At 36.7% G+C, this 14,999-nt stretch overlaps 1 long non-coding RNA gene across 1 annotated transcript; it reads left to right on the top strand.

The window, feature by feature from the left end:
- Positions 1 to 235: 235 nt before the first annotated feature.
- Positions 236 to 2,510, top strand: LOC130577975 (uncharacterized). The gene is made up of 3 exons (XR_008965836.1): positions 236 to 350; positions 890 to 943; positions 2,289 to 2,510. It is a non-coding gene; the product is annotated as an uncharacterized LOC130577975 (long non-coding RNA).
- The last annotated feature ends 12,489 nt before the right edge of the window (positions 2,511 to 14,999 follow it).

The raw sequence follows: 14,999 nt of genomic DNA, 5'->3' as shown, positions 1-14,999 counted from the left end.
TTACTTTAGAGTTACTTCAACTTAATTTTACTTTACTTAAGGAACAATGTACAATATAGATGCTTCATCAATTGGCTTCCAAGAAAGAGGAAATGTAGGACATGTAATAATATGTTACATTTAGAAATCCATAGAAACATGACTTTTCATTGCAATCATTGYCTTCCTACTATTCCATATATTAACTTTTATTTTCTAATTTCTGCCTTTTTTCTGTCTGTAGAAGTCACTCAGTTGTAGTCTATGAGTGTCAACTCTTCCCTTCAAGAACAGATTGTTGACCATTTTTTTGAGTTTACTGTTGGTGAAGAAGCCATTTAAAATAATTTTAGTAGGGTTGGCTAAAGTCCGTAAGTCTCATGCTATTTGAGCTTTTTMTCTTATTGAATTCGGGAGCTGAAAGTGACATAGTAATGAAAAGTCAGAAGGGGGAGAAGTGGATCAATATATTGCTAAATTCTTATTGAAATGCTCATGCTTAGACTGTTCTGGGCGGTTTTATTTCTGCTTAACATTTGCTGAGTAAAAGTCATTGCCCTAGAGATGCAAGATTTATTGACACACAGAGATGAAAATGATTAGCTAAAAGGTTTCTGCACAAAGAGAATCAGAATCAGCTGAAACACTACAGGGTGGCTCATATACAGGAGGCTGAGCTATTTCAAATAAGTTATTAATGTTCAAARCTGAAAGCTGAGGTTGTTAATAATATACCAATTGTTTATTCTTTGCTTCCTTTGTAGGGACCGTAAAATTCTGAAAAATTTCAGTTATATTTATAGGCTTATATTTTCTATACACACACGCTTTGCTTTTTAGAGTTCATAAAGGCCTTATTATGTTCCCATAGATTTATTTTCTAATGAAGTACATGGTTGTTTATTTATAGATACCAGCTTTTGAAGAATTGCCTTTATGGAATGTTCCCACAGTCCTGACAAAGGTACAGCTCTATGACAATATATTCTGATTCATTAGGAATCATGCACACTCATTTTTTATTTGATTTCATATGCCACATACTCAGCATCTTGGTACACTCTATTTAGCTTTTCAAACATCTGAAAGATGTCAGCATGATTTGGCTTACAGTGCACATGAGCCTGCCAGGAACACAAGGCAGAACCTCTGCTTTTTGGCCTAATGAAGAGCAGGTTTTGTCCTCAGACTTGACTTTCTCTTGACTTTGTACAGGCAGAGYATAGTAAAGCCTGGAAAGTTTAATTGTCAGACAGATCAAATTGAATTACATTGTGGTTCAGTGGTCTCAAAAGTCAAACATTGGGAAAAATTCATCTTCTAACTGGGTGGCATTCAAGAGTTTACTAATCTTACTAAAGCTGATTACAATCCCAGTGTCACCATATTTCTAGTGTTAATCTCTAGGGGAGCACATATTTGTTTCCTTCATCCAGTTGTTGAACAGAGAGTGATCGATAGGAAATTTGTGGTACTCTGGGGAATCCTGCTCTGTCCTGCCCTGGAGTGCCAGCACAAGTGCTGTAGGGTGGTGCTTCCAGCCCCAGAGCCTGGGATAAGCAGAGAAAGTGCTGGAAGCTGGGTCAGTGCCCTGGTGCCTTCAGTCAGAGCTGGGTTTGAGGAAGGAGACATCTCACAGTTGAGCTTGTCTTGACCAAAGGACTGGGCTTTATATATCTTGCTGTTTCTCCYTATTAAATCTGGAACATTCTAAGCWAAAACTACTAAATAAAAAAGATTAAATACAACTCACAATTCAGAGAAAATGAGATGAGAGATTACTGAACACCAGACAAACCTGGAAGTATTGAATAATTATACATACCGTTGCAGGCAATGTTGTATGAAATTTAATTCTACGTTTCACACAGGTTTTAAAGCTTTAGCAGGTTTTATTTTGAAATAGAAATGATTAAATGTAATTTTCCAATAGTTTTACATGATTAATGTAACAGGCTGATTTTCCTTTGAGTACATCRTAAATACCATTCACATTGGTGTGCTATATATGGAAAGTTTTATTGCTGCAGCACTTTATGAAATTATTCTTTGGGAAATTATAGATATTCAATGAATAATTCAAGGGAAAGAATAAAACAAAATCTAATAAACTCTGCGTATGACTGAACTTTGACATTATTACAGTAATGTGTATACACAAACCTCGCTGTTTTGTGGAAAAATGATCCAAGTAGAGACTGATTTTTGTAAGAAGAGATCTTTCCACACTTTAATTGTCAGAGTAGAAAAGTGGCAATTATTAACTAATTGATAACCTGAACACTAATCACGCTTTCTTCTCTTTCCAGAGAAGTAAAAAGCAGAAGATATTGAGGAAATACTGGAATTTTGCCAGGGGCTCCAAGCATTATAACATTTTCTGGGAGTCTAAAATTCTCCTGTAAATGAGAAGATTAAAAATCTTGAGGGAAGTAATATCTTAGAGGATGATACCAAAAAGTGTCTGTACCCTTTTCTCCCTTCACTACTTTGGAGAAAGTAAAGGGGTGAGGCAGAGGTGTTTACAACAAGCAGGGAATGGGAATGAGAAGAATGCTGTGGTCTTGACTAAGCTGGGAAAAACTGGGGCGAGTGATGAGAGAGACTGAGCAGGGACCATGTTGGTGGTTTTTTTTTTTGTGTACAGCTGTGACCCAACTTCCTGCCAATACTAAATTATTGGGCTATGGAAAATAATTCATAAACTCCTCAGACTGATGTGACTGAGTTCCTGCCACTAACATCTTGTTTAACTCCTTACAAGAGCCTTGGGTAACAACAATGTGCACAGAAGAGTACACCCAAAAGCTTTTCACACTTTTTTACAGTCTCACCATCCTAAAGGACAATGGARCAGGGCAAGAGAGGGGCATTTCCTCCTCAAAAGGGTTAAAGCTGATTTAGCACCACACTCCTGCTCTTGTCTTTCTTTGGGATCTTGTGCTGTCTTCCTCCTCACTKCACAGATGTCCTGTAGAGCCTGATCTCCTGGCTTAGCATAGAGGAGATATGAATGCCTGTGATATCTTCATGTTATGCACTGACTTTGGAGATGGTTTTAGGCCAAAAATCCCCATTACTTCAATGGTCCTTGGGCCTGGGAAAAGGACAGGGTCAAAATCAAGCTCAGCCTGTATTTCAAACAGCTACAGCAGTTTCAGACATAAAAAAAAATAAAGTGCTATAGCTTCCCTCACAGAAATTTCCTGCAAATATGTCAGATTTTTCTGTTTTATTTGGTATATAACATGGCAACGCTTCTCCATGACTGTAAATCAAAATAACATCAGGGATTTTAAGAGCAGTACATGAATTTATTCCAACTGGTGGGCTCGTGATTAACTTAAGTGGTCCCAGGGAGATTTATGTTAGCTGGAGGGTCTAATCCACTGATCTCATTGGAGCTGTCCAACTTTCTCCAGGTGGAGAGCTGCCTAMATTCTACCACTATTTCTTTCAAATTTGTTAAACTGAAAAAAGTGATCACAAGACGCAGAAAAAAAAAGAGTTTGACATGTTGATGACAAGGAGTTTGTTTAAGCTGAATGGATCTTTAGGTATGGAACTGAGTCTTGCTTTCTCCCTGCTGTAGACCCCCAGCTCTTCTAATTGTCCATGACTTGAATCAAATGAACAATCCRACTGCAGCTGAACTAGACACGTGCCATAGGACTGTGATGCTGCTAAACTCCTTCCACTGAAAACAATTGACAAAGTCCTTGAAAACTAATATAAATGAGAGTAGGATCAAGTCTTTTTTTTCTGTTTGTGTTTGCTTGTATTAGAAAAGGGGAAAAAAAGGACATGGTGAAAAACCAGGTAACCAGTGTTCTTTGCCTGGAAAGGCACTAGTGCTTTTTTTGAATTGCCTCCTGATTTGTTATGAAACTCTAAAATTTTTATTTTTAGTTCAGTTTCATGACTAATCACAGTTTGACAAATATGGAAATTTGTAAGTGTGGGGGAATTGATGTGCAGTAGTTTTTGTTCTTTCCCCTGTTCAGTTTGAGGATCTGCATGTTGATGTATTTATTTTGAATTAATGTTTATTTCAGTAGRCTGAGGGAATTGTTATGATTATTATGAAAGGGCCTGGTATATATGTAAATGAAATGGAGAGAAGTAGGAGAAAGGAACTAATTTGTTATTGGACTTTGAGGATAAGTTTTCTTGGTCAAAGCTTCTAGATAAATATTATTCCACATAGCAARCCTGCTTCCTCCTTGTCTTAATGAATTATTRTWTTGTAAAKTCGTTTAAGGGAAATTSATTTGGAACACMAACTTTAGTTTAGCCAGTGAGTTTACATGTTACTGGAATATTTTCAGTTACAAGCAGTGTAACATATGTCCGCCTTATTTTTAAGAAATTTAGGGAAACAACATTCTTCTTGTCAACTTATGATAGCTGGGTGAAGATCTGGGTTTCAAAGTGCAACTACTTTTCATTTCAATTTATTTTGCTTACAAGGATTTTACTTAGCTGAACTACATAGAAATGTGGTTTTAGGAGACTTGGTTCTCTAGATACAATATAGGGAAAGTGCTTCTTTTTTTTTTTTTGTTTGAAGAAAACTTGTTTTAATGTGAATTACTTTGATACTTGCAGTGTAAACAACACACAGTGGGATCAGTTATCAAAAAGGTGACTTTCCAATGCAAATTAAAGGCTGAAATGATGAATTCCACATCTGTTAAATAGACTTAATTTCTGGTGRCATTATAAACTGAAAAGGGCAACAAGCTCCTTCTTCATCACACGCAGATCTCTCCAAACAGATTACAATTCAGAATGTGTTCAGAGTTGAAGGTAAAACTGCTGAACGGTCTGAAGAATGCAAGTTACCCTGTTAGGGGAATACTTGCTGACTTTTTAGGATTTTGGCTCACTTTCCTGACAGATACTGCTGGATGCAGTTTTACAGTTATAGAGATGGGCTCRTGGAGCAGATACTTGGTATCAATAAATGGCTACAGTAATTTACATTATATAACACCTGGCAAGAGTCAGTCTCATGTTCTGGTTAATCCACTGCATGGTTGAAAGATATGAGCATGGAAAACATGCATTAATCATAATTTATGATAAATATGTCCTATGAAGGACATGGTCAAATTTTTTACACCAGGATGGGCTGTGGAATTATTGTCAGTGTAAAAGTTGATGGAAGCATTGACAAGTTATAGTTGAATCCATTACATTTATTCATCTGTGTCCAAGRTGCAAGAAAACATTTGCAGAATCAAGTTTGCAATGCAGCTTTTCTGAGGATGCTGCACAATGAAATCCCTGCAGGTTTGATGCATTCTGTAACAATTACTTTGAAGCAGGACTTCCTAGTGCTGTATGATTTCTTTTCATGATAATCTGCCCCATCTGTTTCACAGATAAATTTTTAGTCCATTTCCCTCCAAAACCCCTTTTCTCTCTTCAAGKCAGTGATCATATATCTACTATTTCTACTTATCTGATGAGTCTGTTATAGTACTCATCTAATTATTTCGCTTTCTTTTTATTGCTTGCGAATGATGAGATATATTCTAACTTCACAGCTAMAATTAATTTGGAAGGTAGTTTTTATGGCTGATTATTTTTATATTCATTTCTGAACTATAATTCATGTGCTACTAGTTAAAATACTTTGTCATGGATACACTTCCAAGTCTTTAATTTAGTGATATTTTGAAAGACATTACGATTGTTCCAAAGCTTTCTACCAGAAAAATACACTTATGGAATAGGCCTAGGCCATTTGTTTATCTTGTGGTTTTCATAATCTGCACCAACTCTGTTCTACATTTTCAGAGAAGTGTTTTCTYTTCCAAAAAGACACTGCTTGTTTTACATAAGAGCCAGCTCTAGACTCTGAACCACTGCAAATTAGAAAGGTGGCATCTGTAGAACAGCCACACGTCCGCCTTGGTGCATTCATCTCGAATATTATAATTTCTCTGAACCTGGGGAAACACAGGTCAGGAAAACATGGTTATAAAGGCACCACACCATGACCCTTCCAGAACTGCATAGCTGAGAAGCATAACAAAAATTTATAGAATAAAATTTTTTAATACATTTCTACTAAATAAAAAGACACTGCAAAGTCAGAGCTAAGAAAAGGACAGAAAGAAGAGCTCTACTTACAGAGGGTGACATTTTTCCAGCATTGTTATCTTGTAGYTCTTCCACTTCACCCCAAAAATTTTCTTCTGAGTTATAACATAACTCCCCATCCTCACAAATACCTTTGTAAATATCATAATTGACTATCATTCAGAAAAATGTGATTTCTTCTTGACATATGTACTAAAGGGCTCAGTCATGGGTCTGGCATTGCTCTGACACAAAACTGGCTTCAAGCTACTTTGACAATTGTGGCAGACACATCCCAACATTTTGAAAACAAAGATTCAACAATATTTTAATATCGCTTACAGTGAATGTGCTGAGATCTTTGTGCCTTTTGAGAGAGGGAATGTCAGCAATAGGAAAATCTGAGGGGTCAAATCTTTAGCATGGCAATACTTTGATAATTTCTTCCTTCCATTTGTTTTCTTCTCCTGACGTGGTTAGCTCTGTCTTTTAGCTTACACTTTTGCCCTGAACATTTTAATTAAAATAATTTTCCCAGAATAGAAGGGAAATTATAAATATGAAATTTTAATGAAATGCTTATTTTTATGAAATATTTATACTTTTTCATTCTAGTAAACATTTTTCATTGTCGTTTTGGGGCAGCAGGTGCTTGAAGGRCTTTTGTTTTGCATTTTCAGTGAAAGTTTGATGTTATTTGATGTAAATATCTTCTGACAAGCTAAGGGTATCACTGGGTCATAGCAAAGGTAGTCAACCAGAGGACAGATTCACTGAGGTGTGCTGTCAGACTCATTTKCCATGCAGACAATCATTTAATAGGCAAGATGGTATCACTCCTGTTTAATAAAAAAATGAGCTTTACATAGGAGAAGCAACAAAGAGTCTTGCAGAGTTTGACATTTACTGTTAGGACAGAGTGAAGAGTGATGCAGTTGCTAATGACTGTGTTGTCACCAGGTGTCTAAGAATCAAACTTTATAGCAACAGGTTTTTTTGCTCAGTCCTAATGATTCTGTCTCAACAGTGAATCGATGAGCAAAACAGAAGCTAATGTCCTTTTCAGGTGTACTTTTAGTCCTACAGAGCTTATTTCTGGGAAAGTCTCTGTTTTCTGAGCAGGCTGATAGAATTTCAAGCATTTATGACCTTACAGCACATTGTAAGTACCAACTTTTATGTCAAAAGGCGCAAGAGAGTTTTAATTTAGAATTCAATGGGGCAAATGATTACAGAGGGATAGCTTATAGGAAGACTAGTCGGTCTAGATGAGGTCTAGCCAGCCCCACGTGTTGGGTTCTGTCTTCGTGGTTCATGAATAGAAGGGCTTTCACACTGTGTATTACCATAAAAAAAATCCCATTGTTAAAATTGACCAAGAGAGAGAATTTCTGTCCACACTGTACTGAATTATCTGTTTTGAGTTGGTGTCATCCAYGGAGATGCACTGGAGTCTGTCACACATGGGGACTGCAGCACACGTTTGTAGTAACTGACTCTCAGAACTGCTGGCACAGAACCTGTTCTGTACAARCAGCCTTGCATGTGAGTTCTACTGTGTGTGGCTCTCTGTCTCCTTCAGACAGGTCTGGCTGCTCAGTTCCTAAAGCACTAAATGTGATTCTATCATTTATCTGTCTGTGCTGGTTCTTGGACCCTGCCATACCTTCTACCATCTCAGCAGCCTCAGCCTCCCTTGCAGTTGTTCTCGATAGCCTCCAACAGTAATAGAAGGGATGGCTGAGTAAAGAGAGACAGAAAATTAATCTTCTGTGGAATTTTTTTTATGTTCAGTAAGAAAGAACATTATGGAACATTGAGCCAGAGTGGCTTCAAAATGGAAAATCACGGAGTACTGCAACCAAAAAAAAGTGTTGCTACCCYGCTCAGGAATAAATAAATGGGGGAGATGCTTCTGTGGGACCAAAGCAGAAGTGAGACCTGTATCATCTAAGACATRTTCTCCTTTGAGAAGGTTGAATTTCCTCCGATCCAGGACAAAGTGTGAAGTTCTGGGTTCTTACTGAGTCCTCACTTTAGCAAATATTCTTCCAAGCTAATGCAAGAACTGAAGTCTTCAGGCATGAGATTGCTCTCAAMTTCTCATAAAATGCACTGCTTTTTTTCCCTCATCATATCATGTCATATCATATCAAGACAGTGCAAACATTATGCCATTTAATGAACTGTAATGGCAGCTCATTGGTTCCAAGCAWTAACTTTTTATTTAGCTCTATTATGCAAAGATTAATATTAGCATGATCACTTCATCTGATTATTATTTTTAAGCTGTACCAATTTTCTGGACGTTGCATGCCTAAATTGTATTTGTTCTTCTTCTTCCCCTTGCAAGCACAGTTTCCCTAATATTAAATCTTCCAACATCCTGCATCCTTTCTATCAGGGTGTGCTGTTGCTGAGCAACACCAGATTTGCTCTTTAAAATTATCCAGGTTTCTTTAGCCAGCTTTGTGAGTTGGTGCAGCAGGGAAGCAGTAATATGTCTAAATGCTTTAAAAATATACAGACTTTTTGTTCAAACTATTTATTAAYATTTCTTGTCTTTGGGCCATTATACATGGGTATGTGGCTATACATTTAAAAATAATACAGTTCCACATGATTTTTTCATTCTGCTCTAAGGATTTTTGTAATTATRTAACTGTACTTGTATAACATATATTAACTCATTATACATAGGTGCGAGAAGAGAGAAAAATTAAAACATGCATGTACTTTGGAAAGTTCTTATCAGAGAATTCTCTTACCAGAGAAYTAAGTGATTTTTCCCTCTAAAGAATATATATTTCATCTTAACTGTATAGATGGTCATAGAAGTTGACAAAATGTTTCTTTTGACCTTATAATTGAGTATTGTAGGAATTACTGTCCTGTAGATTAAGTGTTACTATTTCAACATAGACCCTGATACAGGACCATGTATGTTCCAAATGCTTTATTCTTCAGTGTMAATTTTTAATGACAAACAGCAAAAACTTTCATTACTTACTTTATTGAACTTTTCCTGTGAATATGACCATTACTAGCAAGGTGATAAAACATGTGTGTAATATTTGCACATATGGCCAACATCTGATTAGTGGGGTTGGAAAGCAGGAGAGAGGCTGAGGTCTTGCTTACCTGGTGGAAACTCTGGCTCCTAAGAACCCTTGTAAAAATTGGAGACCTCAACCTCAGCAGAGGACTGTGAGKGCCTTCCTGCTCCTGTTCCATAGCACAGGAATGTTGTGGGAGAGAGGAGCCTTGAGCATCTGAGCTGTTTACCAGGAGCTGAATCTGTTTGGAGTGTGTTCTTCCCTGTGTTCAACAGAAAGTAACATTARCATGAGTTCAAACTGTTAGAACAAAGCCCTGAGAGAGCAAACCAGTGGAAATAAGTTTGGAAATGGAGCTGCACTTTCAGGCACAGAAAGGGAGAGACTGGGCTGCAGATTCACACCTGCTTTCAGTTGATTTTCAGCTTGCTGTTACTAAACAGAGCAATATCTTCAGTCCCTGCCCTTCATCTCAGCAGCATATGTTCGCTGTTCTCCAGAGCTGGTGCTTGTAGAGCTTTGCAATGAGTTATATCAGGGATCTTATTTGACTAAAAAGGAATATTCGAGGGGGTCTTGCTGGTTTGGTTTGCAGTTGCTTCAGATATCTTGTCAGRCCCACAGTGCAACCATGGGAGAGATAAAGCCAGTGTTAGAGAGGGAATGAGAAGGAGTAGTTTCATAGAGAGGGGAATTTAGAAGTCCCCCATTTCCCTGGCAGACTGGGTTTATGCTGGATTAAAGCAGCTGTGTAACCATGGCCACAGATCTCCTAGGATAGCTAAAGGGTTTTACAGGTGCGCTCTGTGCTTTTCTGTGAAGCTTGCAAATACCTTCTTTGCAGCAGAATAGAGCTGCAAGAACCTCGTGTGTGAGCCCATGAAGATTTATGGCACTCCTTTGTTGTTTGTGTGATATAAGAAGAGGGAGTTCTGGGAAGATACCTTTGCATAAACCAACAGTGTAGCTRTCATCTGAATGTCTAAGTGGAAGAATCTTGCCTATTCCATCATGGCTTCCTTCTTATTGACTCTCTCCTTGTGTGCTCAAGTCAATTTAAYGATTAGAGATCAATTTTAAATTAAAAAGAGAGAATATTCTACCCCTGGAAGATGAGAAGAAGGAAGCACTTGAATACACATGCGGAACACARACAGCTAGAGCAAATCCTTTGGCAGCCATTGCAGAGGAAGCAAGGAAGAAAAGCACAGCAAACAATTATCTGAAAATGTTGATTACCACATTTTTAAAGCTGGGAGAGCTCCTTGAAAATGTTGACCCAAGCAATGATTACACCTAAGAGAAACAAAAGGTAATTACTTAGGAGATAATAAATCCAAGAAGGAAGGCAAAAATAGTATCAGGGGAAAGTGTTAAAACGTTGTGCAAAGGATGAAAGGATATTTTAAGTCCAGATGTTCCTTTATGAATTTATGGGAAATGAGCCTGCATTTGAATAGTACTTTGAAAGCTCTCCAAGGAGAAAAAAAAAAGAGCATTTTAAAATTCTATAATTCTAATATAGTTGGGAGAAGTATTTTTATTAATCAGCTCTCAGAAAGATGTTCTCAGATGCAACTTTGTATTTCTCTTTAAGAATCTCATTTCCAGCAATGTTTGTAAAAAGAATTGGCTGCACTTAGCTTGTTGATGTACTTGCACCACAATTTATGACACTCACAGGCAATATCTGTATGTGCTTGTTTCACTGTGCTCTGCATGCGGTTACTCACCTGTCTCCTATCTCTTTGCATGGATGAAAAGCTCTCTCTGCACAGAGATMATTTTTGATTCTGTGTTGCAGTGCACGTAATGTGTTTGGGTCCCAGGTCTTGGCTAAGAATCCTAGTGTCACAAAAAGGATAATGCCATTCAAATACCACTAAACTTTGCCATGCTTCTAAATCTAACCTGTGCCCATAATAGTGAATTTCTGCTGCCATTTCTGAAGTAAGTTTGGCTGCTTTAGACTTCTGACCCTCCCTGACCCAATTTATCAAACTGAGTGACAGTAATTCCATTAAGTTGAACAGCTACTTGGAGAAGAGAAATAGACTGAGAAGCRAACCATACAGGCTCAAAAAGCATTAAAACAAGGAAAACAGCTCAATGTTTATCACTAAAAAAAACCCCAAACCCTAAGATTTTTTAGTTAATGTCTTTATAAGGTATTAAACATAAACAAATGCTATGTGCTTTGTCAAATCATAGCAGTATGTAAGGAAAATAATAAAAAAAGACATAAATCCTTGACATGAGAAGTGACATTGGTCATGTTCCTCAGTATGAAAGACAAAGTTAAGTATACTATCTAGGTTCTAAAAYTTACAAGTCAGCTTGTATTTATTTTCCTTCCTAGCAGAACATGGCCAAAGGCTTGAGCAGAACCTTTTAAAAGCTGACAATTTTCTTATTGTCTTGTGGCCATTTGTCTTGATTTACTTTTTCACATTAGCAGCATACAAAGTCTTGAAGAAAGACCATGGCCAGTGAATTAACTGAAGGATTTAGCTGAGGATGGAGGAAAAGTGGGTTTGATAAATGAGGCTGTTGTTTTTTACTCAGTAGTTAAAAGGTTTTGAAGCTTCTGGCATTCTGATGCACAGCCCTCAGCAGGTCAGAAGAGCAGCTCACTTAGTTTGGTGTAGTGTACTTCAGCTCTTATGAAATCAAATTATATCCCCTCAGCTAAGTGAACTTATGCTTAACTTAAATCATATTGCAAAGCAGTCAAGAAAACATTTTTTCCCAATTACGTGAAAATGAAGCTAGCAAAAGTCTTGAGCGACGAAGGATATTTTAATGATATGCTTGATATTTCAAGATCTTTAATTTCAGTTTTTGAAAGACACAAGTAGCTGTGAATGCTGCACATCATTATCTAAAACAAACACTCCATGATTTYCCTAAGCACATCCTGGAAATAATGATCAGTTGCCGCCCACAGAAGATAACAAACAACAAATACTGCACTGTAAAAAGAATGAAATTTTGCATTGAAGAACTTACCCTATGCCTCTTTTAATTTGCACATTATTCAGATGGTATCTAACAGAGTATTTATTTATACAGGAAAAGTTAAACTCATTAAAAAGCGCCACCACACAGGCAACTCAAGATGTGTATTTATTTTCCAAAATCTCATTAAGCTCAGGTACTTCTTCTACATTTCCTTTCATAATAATGAAGCACATACAGAGTTTCTGCTAACACTGAACAAGGAATTTTTAAAAACAAGGTGTACAATTSTTAGAGACAAATATGTTAGGACAAATGTATTCTGCCTCCCTTTCTACTTCTGCCTTACTGATCTGCCAGGGACTTTCCTTCAACATCTTCCCTGGTCCTCTTCTTCAGGTACACTTAATATTTCTACTACTACTGCTACTCCTACTGCTACTACTACTTAACTTGAAATACTTGACCATAATAAAACTGCGTATTTTTAGTAATTGGAAGGGAGCATAAGAAACAATAACAAAGGCTTCAAAGTATAAAGCAGCTTCTTGTATTAGTTTCATCTTAATGTGGAGTGTTTTGGGGGGTTTGTATAATTAAAACCAACATTAGATCACAGAAAGGCAGTTTGAAATTTGTCAGTCAAGTTATTCTCTCAGCAATGTCATCATTTCATTGCCCTGCCAGGAATGTGTGTATTTGTCCACACRTCAGCAACTCCTTCATAGTAAACCTGTACTCACAGATATATTTATAGWATATATAAATATAGAAGAATTCATAACATTTATAATAAATATATATKTATTATATAAATATTAAAGGAATCAGACGAACATCCCAGCATTCATTAACGATTGAAAAATGTATGATCTTTACATACTTGACTTATCTAAATGCTTTGGCCTATCCTCAAAAGTTTTTCATTTTTCAAAGTTGTTTTCAACTGGAATGACATTTTGAATTCCTCCAAGTCTGAGTAATTCAACTAAAGCCTGACAAGTATTTGTTACACTGAAAAAAAGATAAAGAAAGGGTGAAACCTCCAATTATTTTTTTCCCCCCTCTTTTTCCTGGAAGATTCTGTAATTTAATACAAAGAACAACATCAAAAGAAAAAAGTTAAATCTATCCTTTCTCCTCACTTTTAGGGACTTGTTAATGTGACAGAGATATTTATTTTTGGCTTTTTGTATTCTCTGCAGATTCACCTTAGTGTTCATTTATGAACTAGTCTTTTGAAGAGATGTTCAAAATTGAGATGTTTAATGGRAATGTGTGATTAACCCCCAAGTCCACCCGAAATGTTCTGGGAAAAAATCTGTTGTCTGTAATTRTGATTAAAGTATCTCTGTAAGTTCTGCAGCCAAGTTTGCCAACTTCTTTATGGCTCAGTCTCCATTGCAGGGGATTAAGGAGTGGGTGTTACAYTTTTTTATTTTCATTATTGTAATAAAAGATAAGTATTGTTTAATAAGTATGTGAGAATGAATTCAGCAGTAGGGCTTGAAGACTAATGAAAACATTAACTTCATAATCTTCCTAGAATTGCCATTTCCATATTCCAAGAACCCTTAATCAAGACCATTATGGCAGTTCTTATTCGCTTTTCCCAAGGGAAGTACCACWGGCATCACTTCCCGCAAAGTTATGGAAAAAGTTGTCATTGTGCAACATGAATGTCCCCTCTCCTGCCCAGCCCAACATCTGTGCAGATGTGATGAAAGCGAATTATACAGAACATGATGAGGCATCAGAATATTAACTGAGGRGGGCCCTGTAACAGCCAGAGATGGCCCTGCCCCATGAGATTTTACTCAGTACCACAATAAGAGTGACYTAATTTTACAAAGATCACCAGCTTGTAGTAAGGACTTGGTGCGCAGTGCTCGTAATCTTTGTTTAAAAACTGTTTTTGAGTTTCTTYCTGGTGATGAAATATTCACTGCTGAGAAACAATTCTGAGCATGATGATAAAACATGGCAAATGCCTAGCTGGGGATGTTCATCTGTAAAGGTGGTGTTTTTTACAGCTGAAATATGTTATGCTAAAATACTCCCWGTTGGCCTAATTAAAACTGAGAAGCAACTGAATACCATATTTGCCATCTTCATGTTCTGATGCTCTCAACCTATAGGACATGCATTTATGCCTCAATAAGGTTCATTAAAAACTGCATAACTCAGGGATAAATGGAAGAAATTGTAATCATTGGATTTTAAACCCATGACACTTCTAGAGTAGTTACAATGAATTTCAGAAAACTCCTTCCAGTAACTTTGGGTTTAATCCAAAAAGTATCATAAAGCATTAAATGGTTCTTTATATGAACAAATAYTGAATTTTCTTCATGTTGTTGTACATGTGAGGTACAACAACAAACCACATTACAAGCATACAAACCACAGTAACTAGAGAATCCTTTTCTCAAGGCATTAAGGTGAACTAAAAAGAATTTCCAGAAGGGCAAGGCCCTTGTCCCTCTGCCTTCAATGCAAATGACTGAATGCAGTAATAATTGCTCTCCTGTTTGGTTTGATATTGGCTTTCAGATTTCTAGTTTCATGTCATATCTTACTGGTTTGGGACACAAAACTTTAAGTCATCATCTTTATTTTTACTGTATCCTCTGTACTCATTTAAGACATTGCATTCAGATTCAGATCTCTTGCTGAAAGTATGTCATGAATAATTAATCAAGAATTAAAACTCCATGTTAAAAAGAGAAGCATTTTAAAGACTTTGGCTAAGTCTTAAGTATTTCTTTGGCTAAGTAGTTTTTTCAAGATCATCTACTCAATACCTTGTTGGACATTTAAGCACATACAATTGTCATGTTCCAATAGATAGTCTTTATTTTCCTTGATTGTTTTGGGGTTTTCTACAGGAGTTGTGTATCTCCAAGCTATTTTTAA

Source organism: Malurus melanocephalus, unplaced genomic scaffold (genome assembly GCF_030028575.1).
Source record: "Malurus melanocephalus ecotype Western Australia unplaced genomic scaffold, MMel_1.1 scaffold_205, whole genome shotgun sequence".
In the NCBI taxonomy this organism is placed as follows: Eukaryota; Metazoa; Chordata; class Aves; order Passeriformes; family Maluridae; genus Malurus; species Malurus melanocephalus.
Note: the sequence above shows the minus strand (reverse complement) of the source record. Positions and strands in the feature narration are given on the sequence as shown.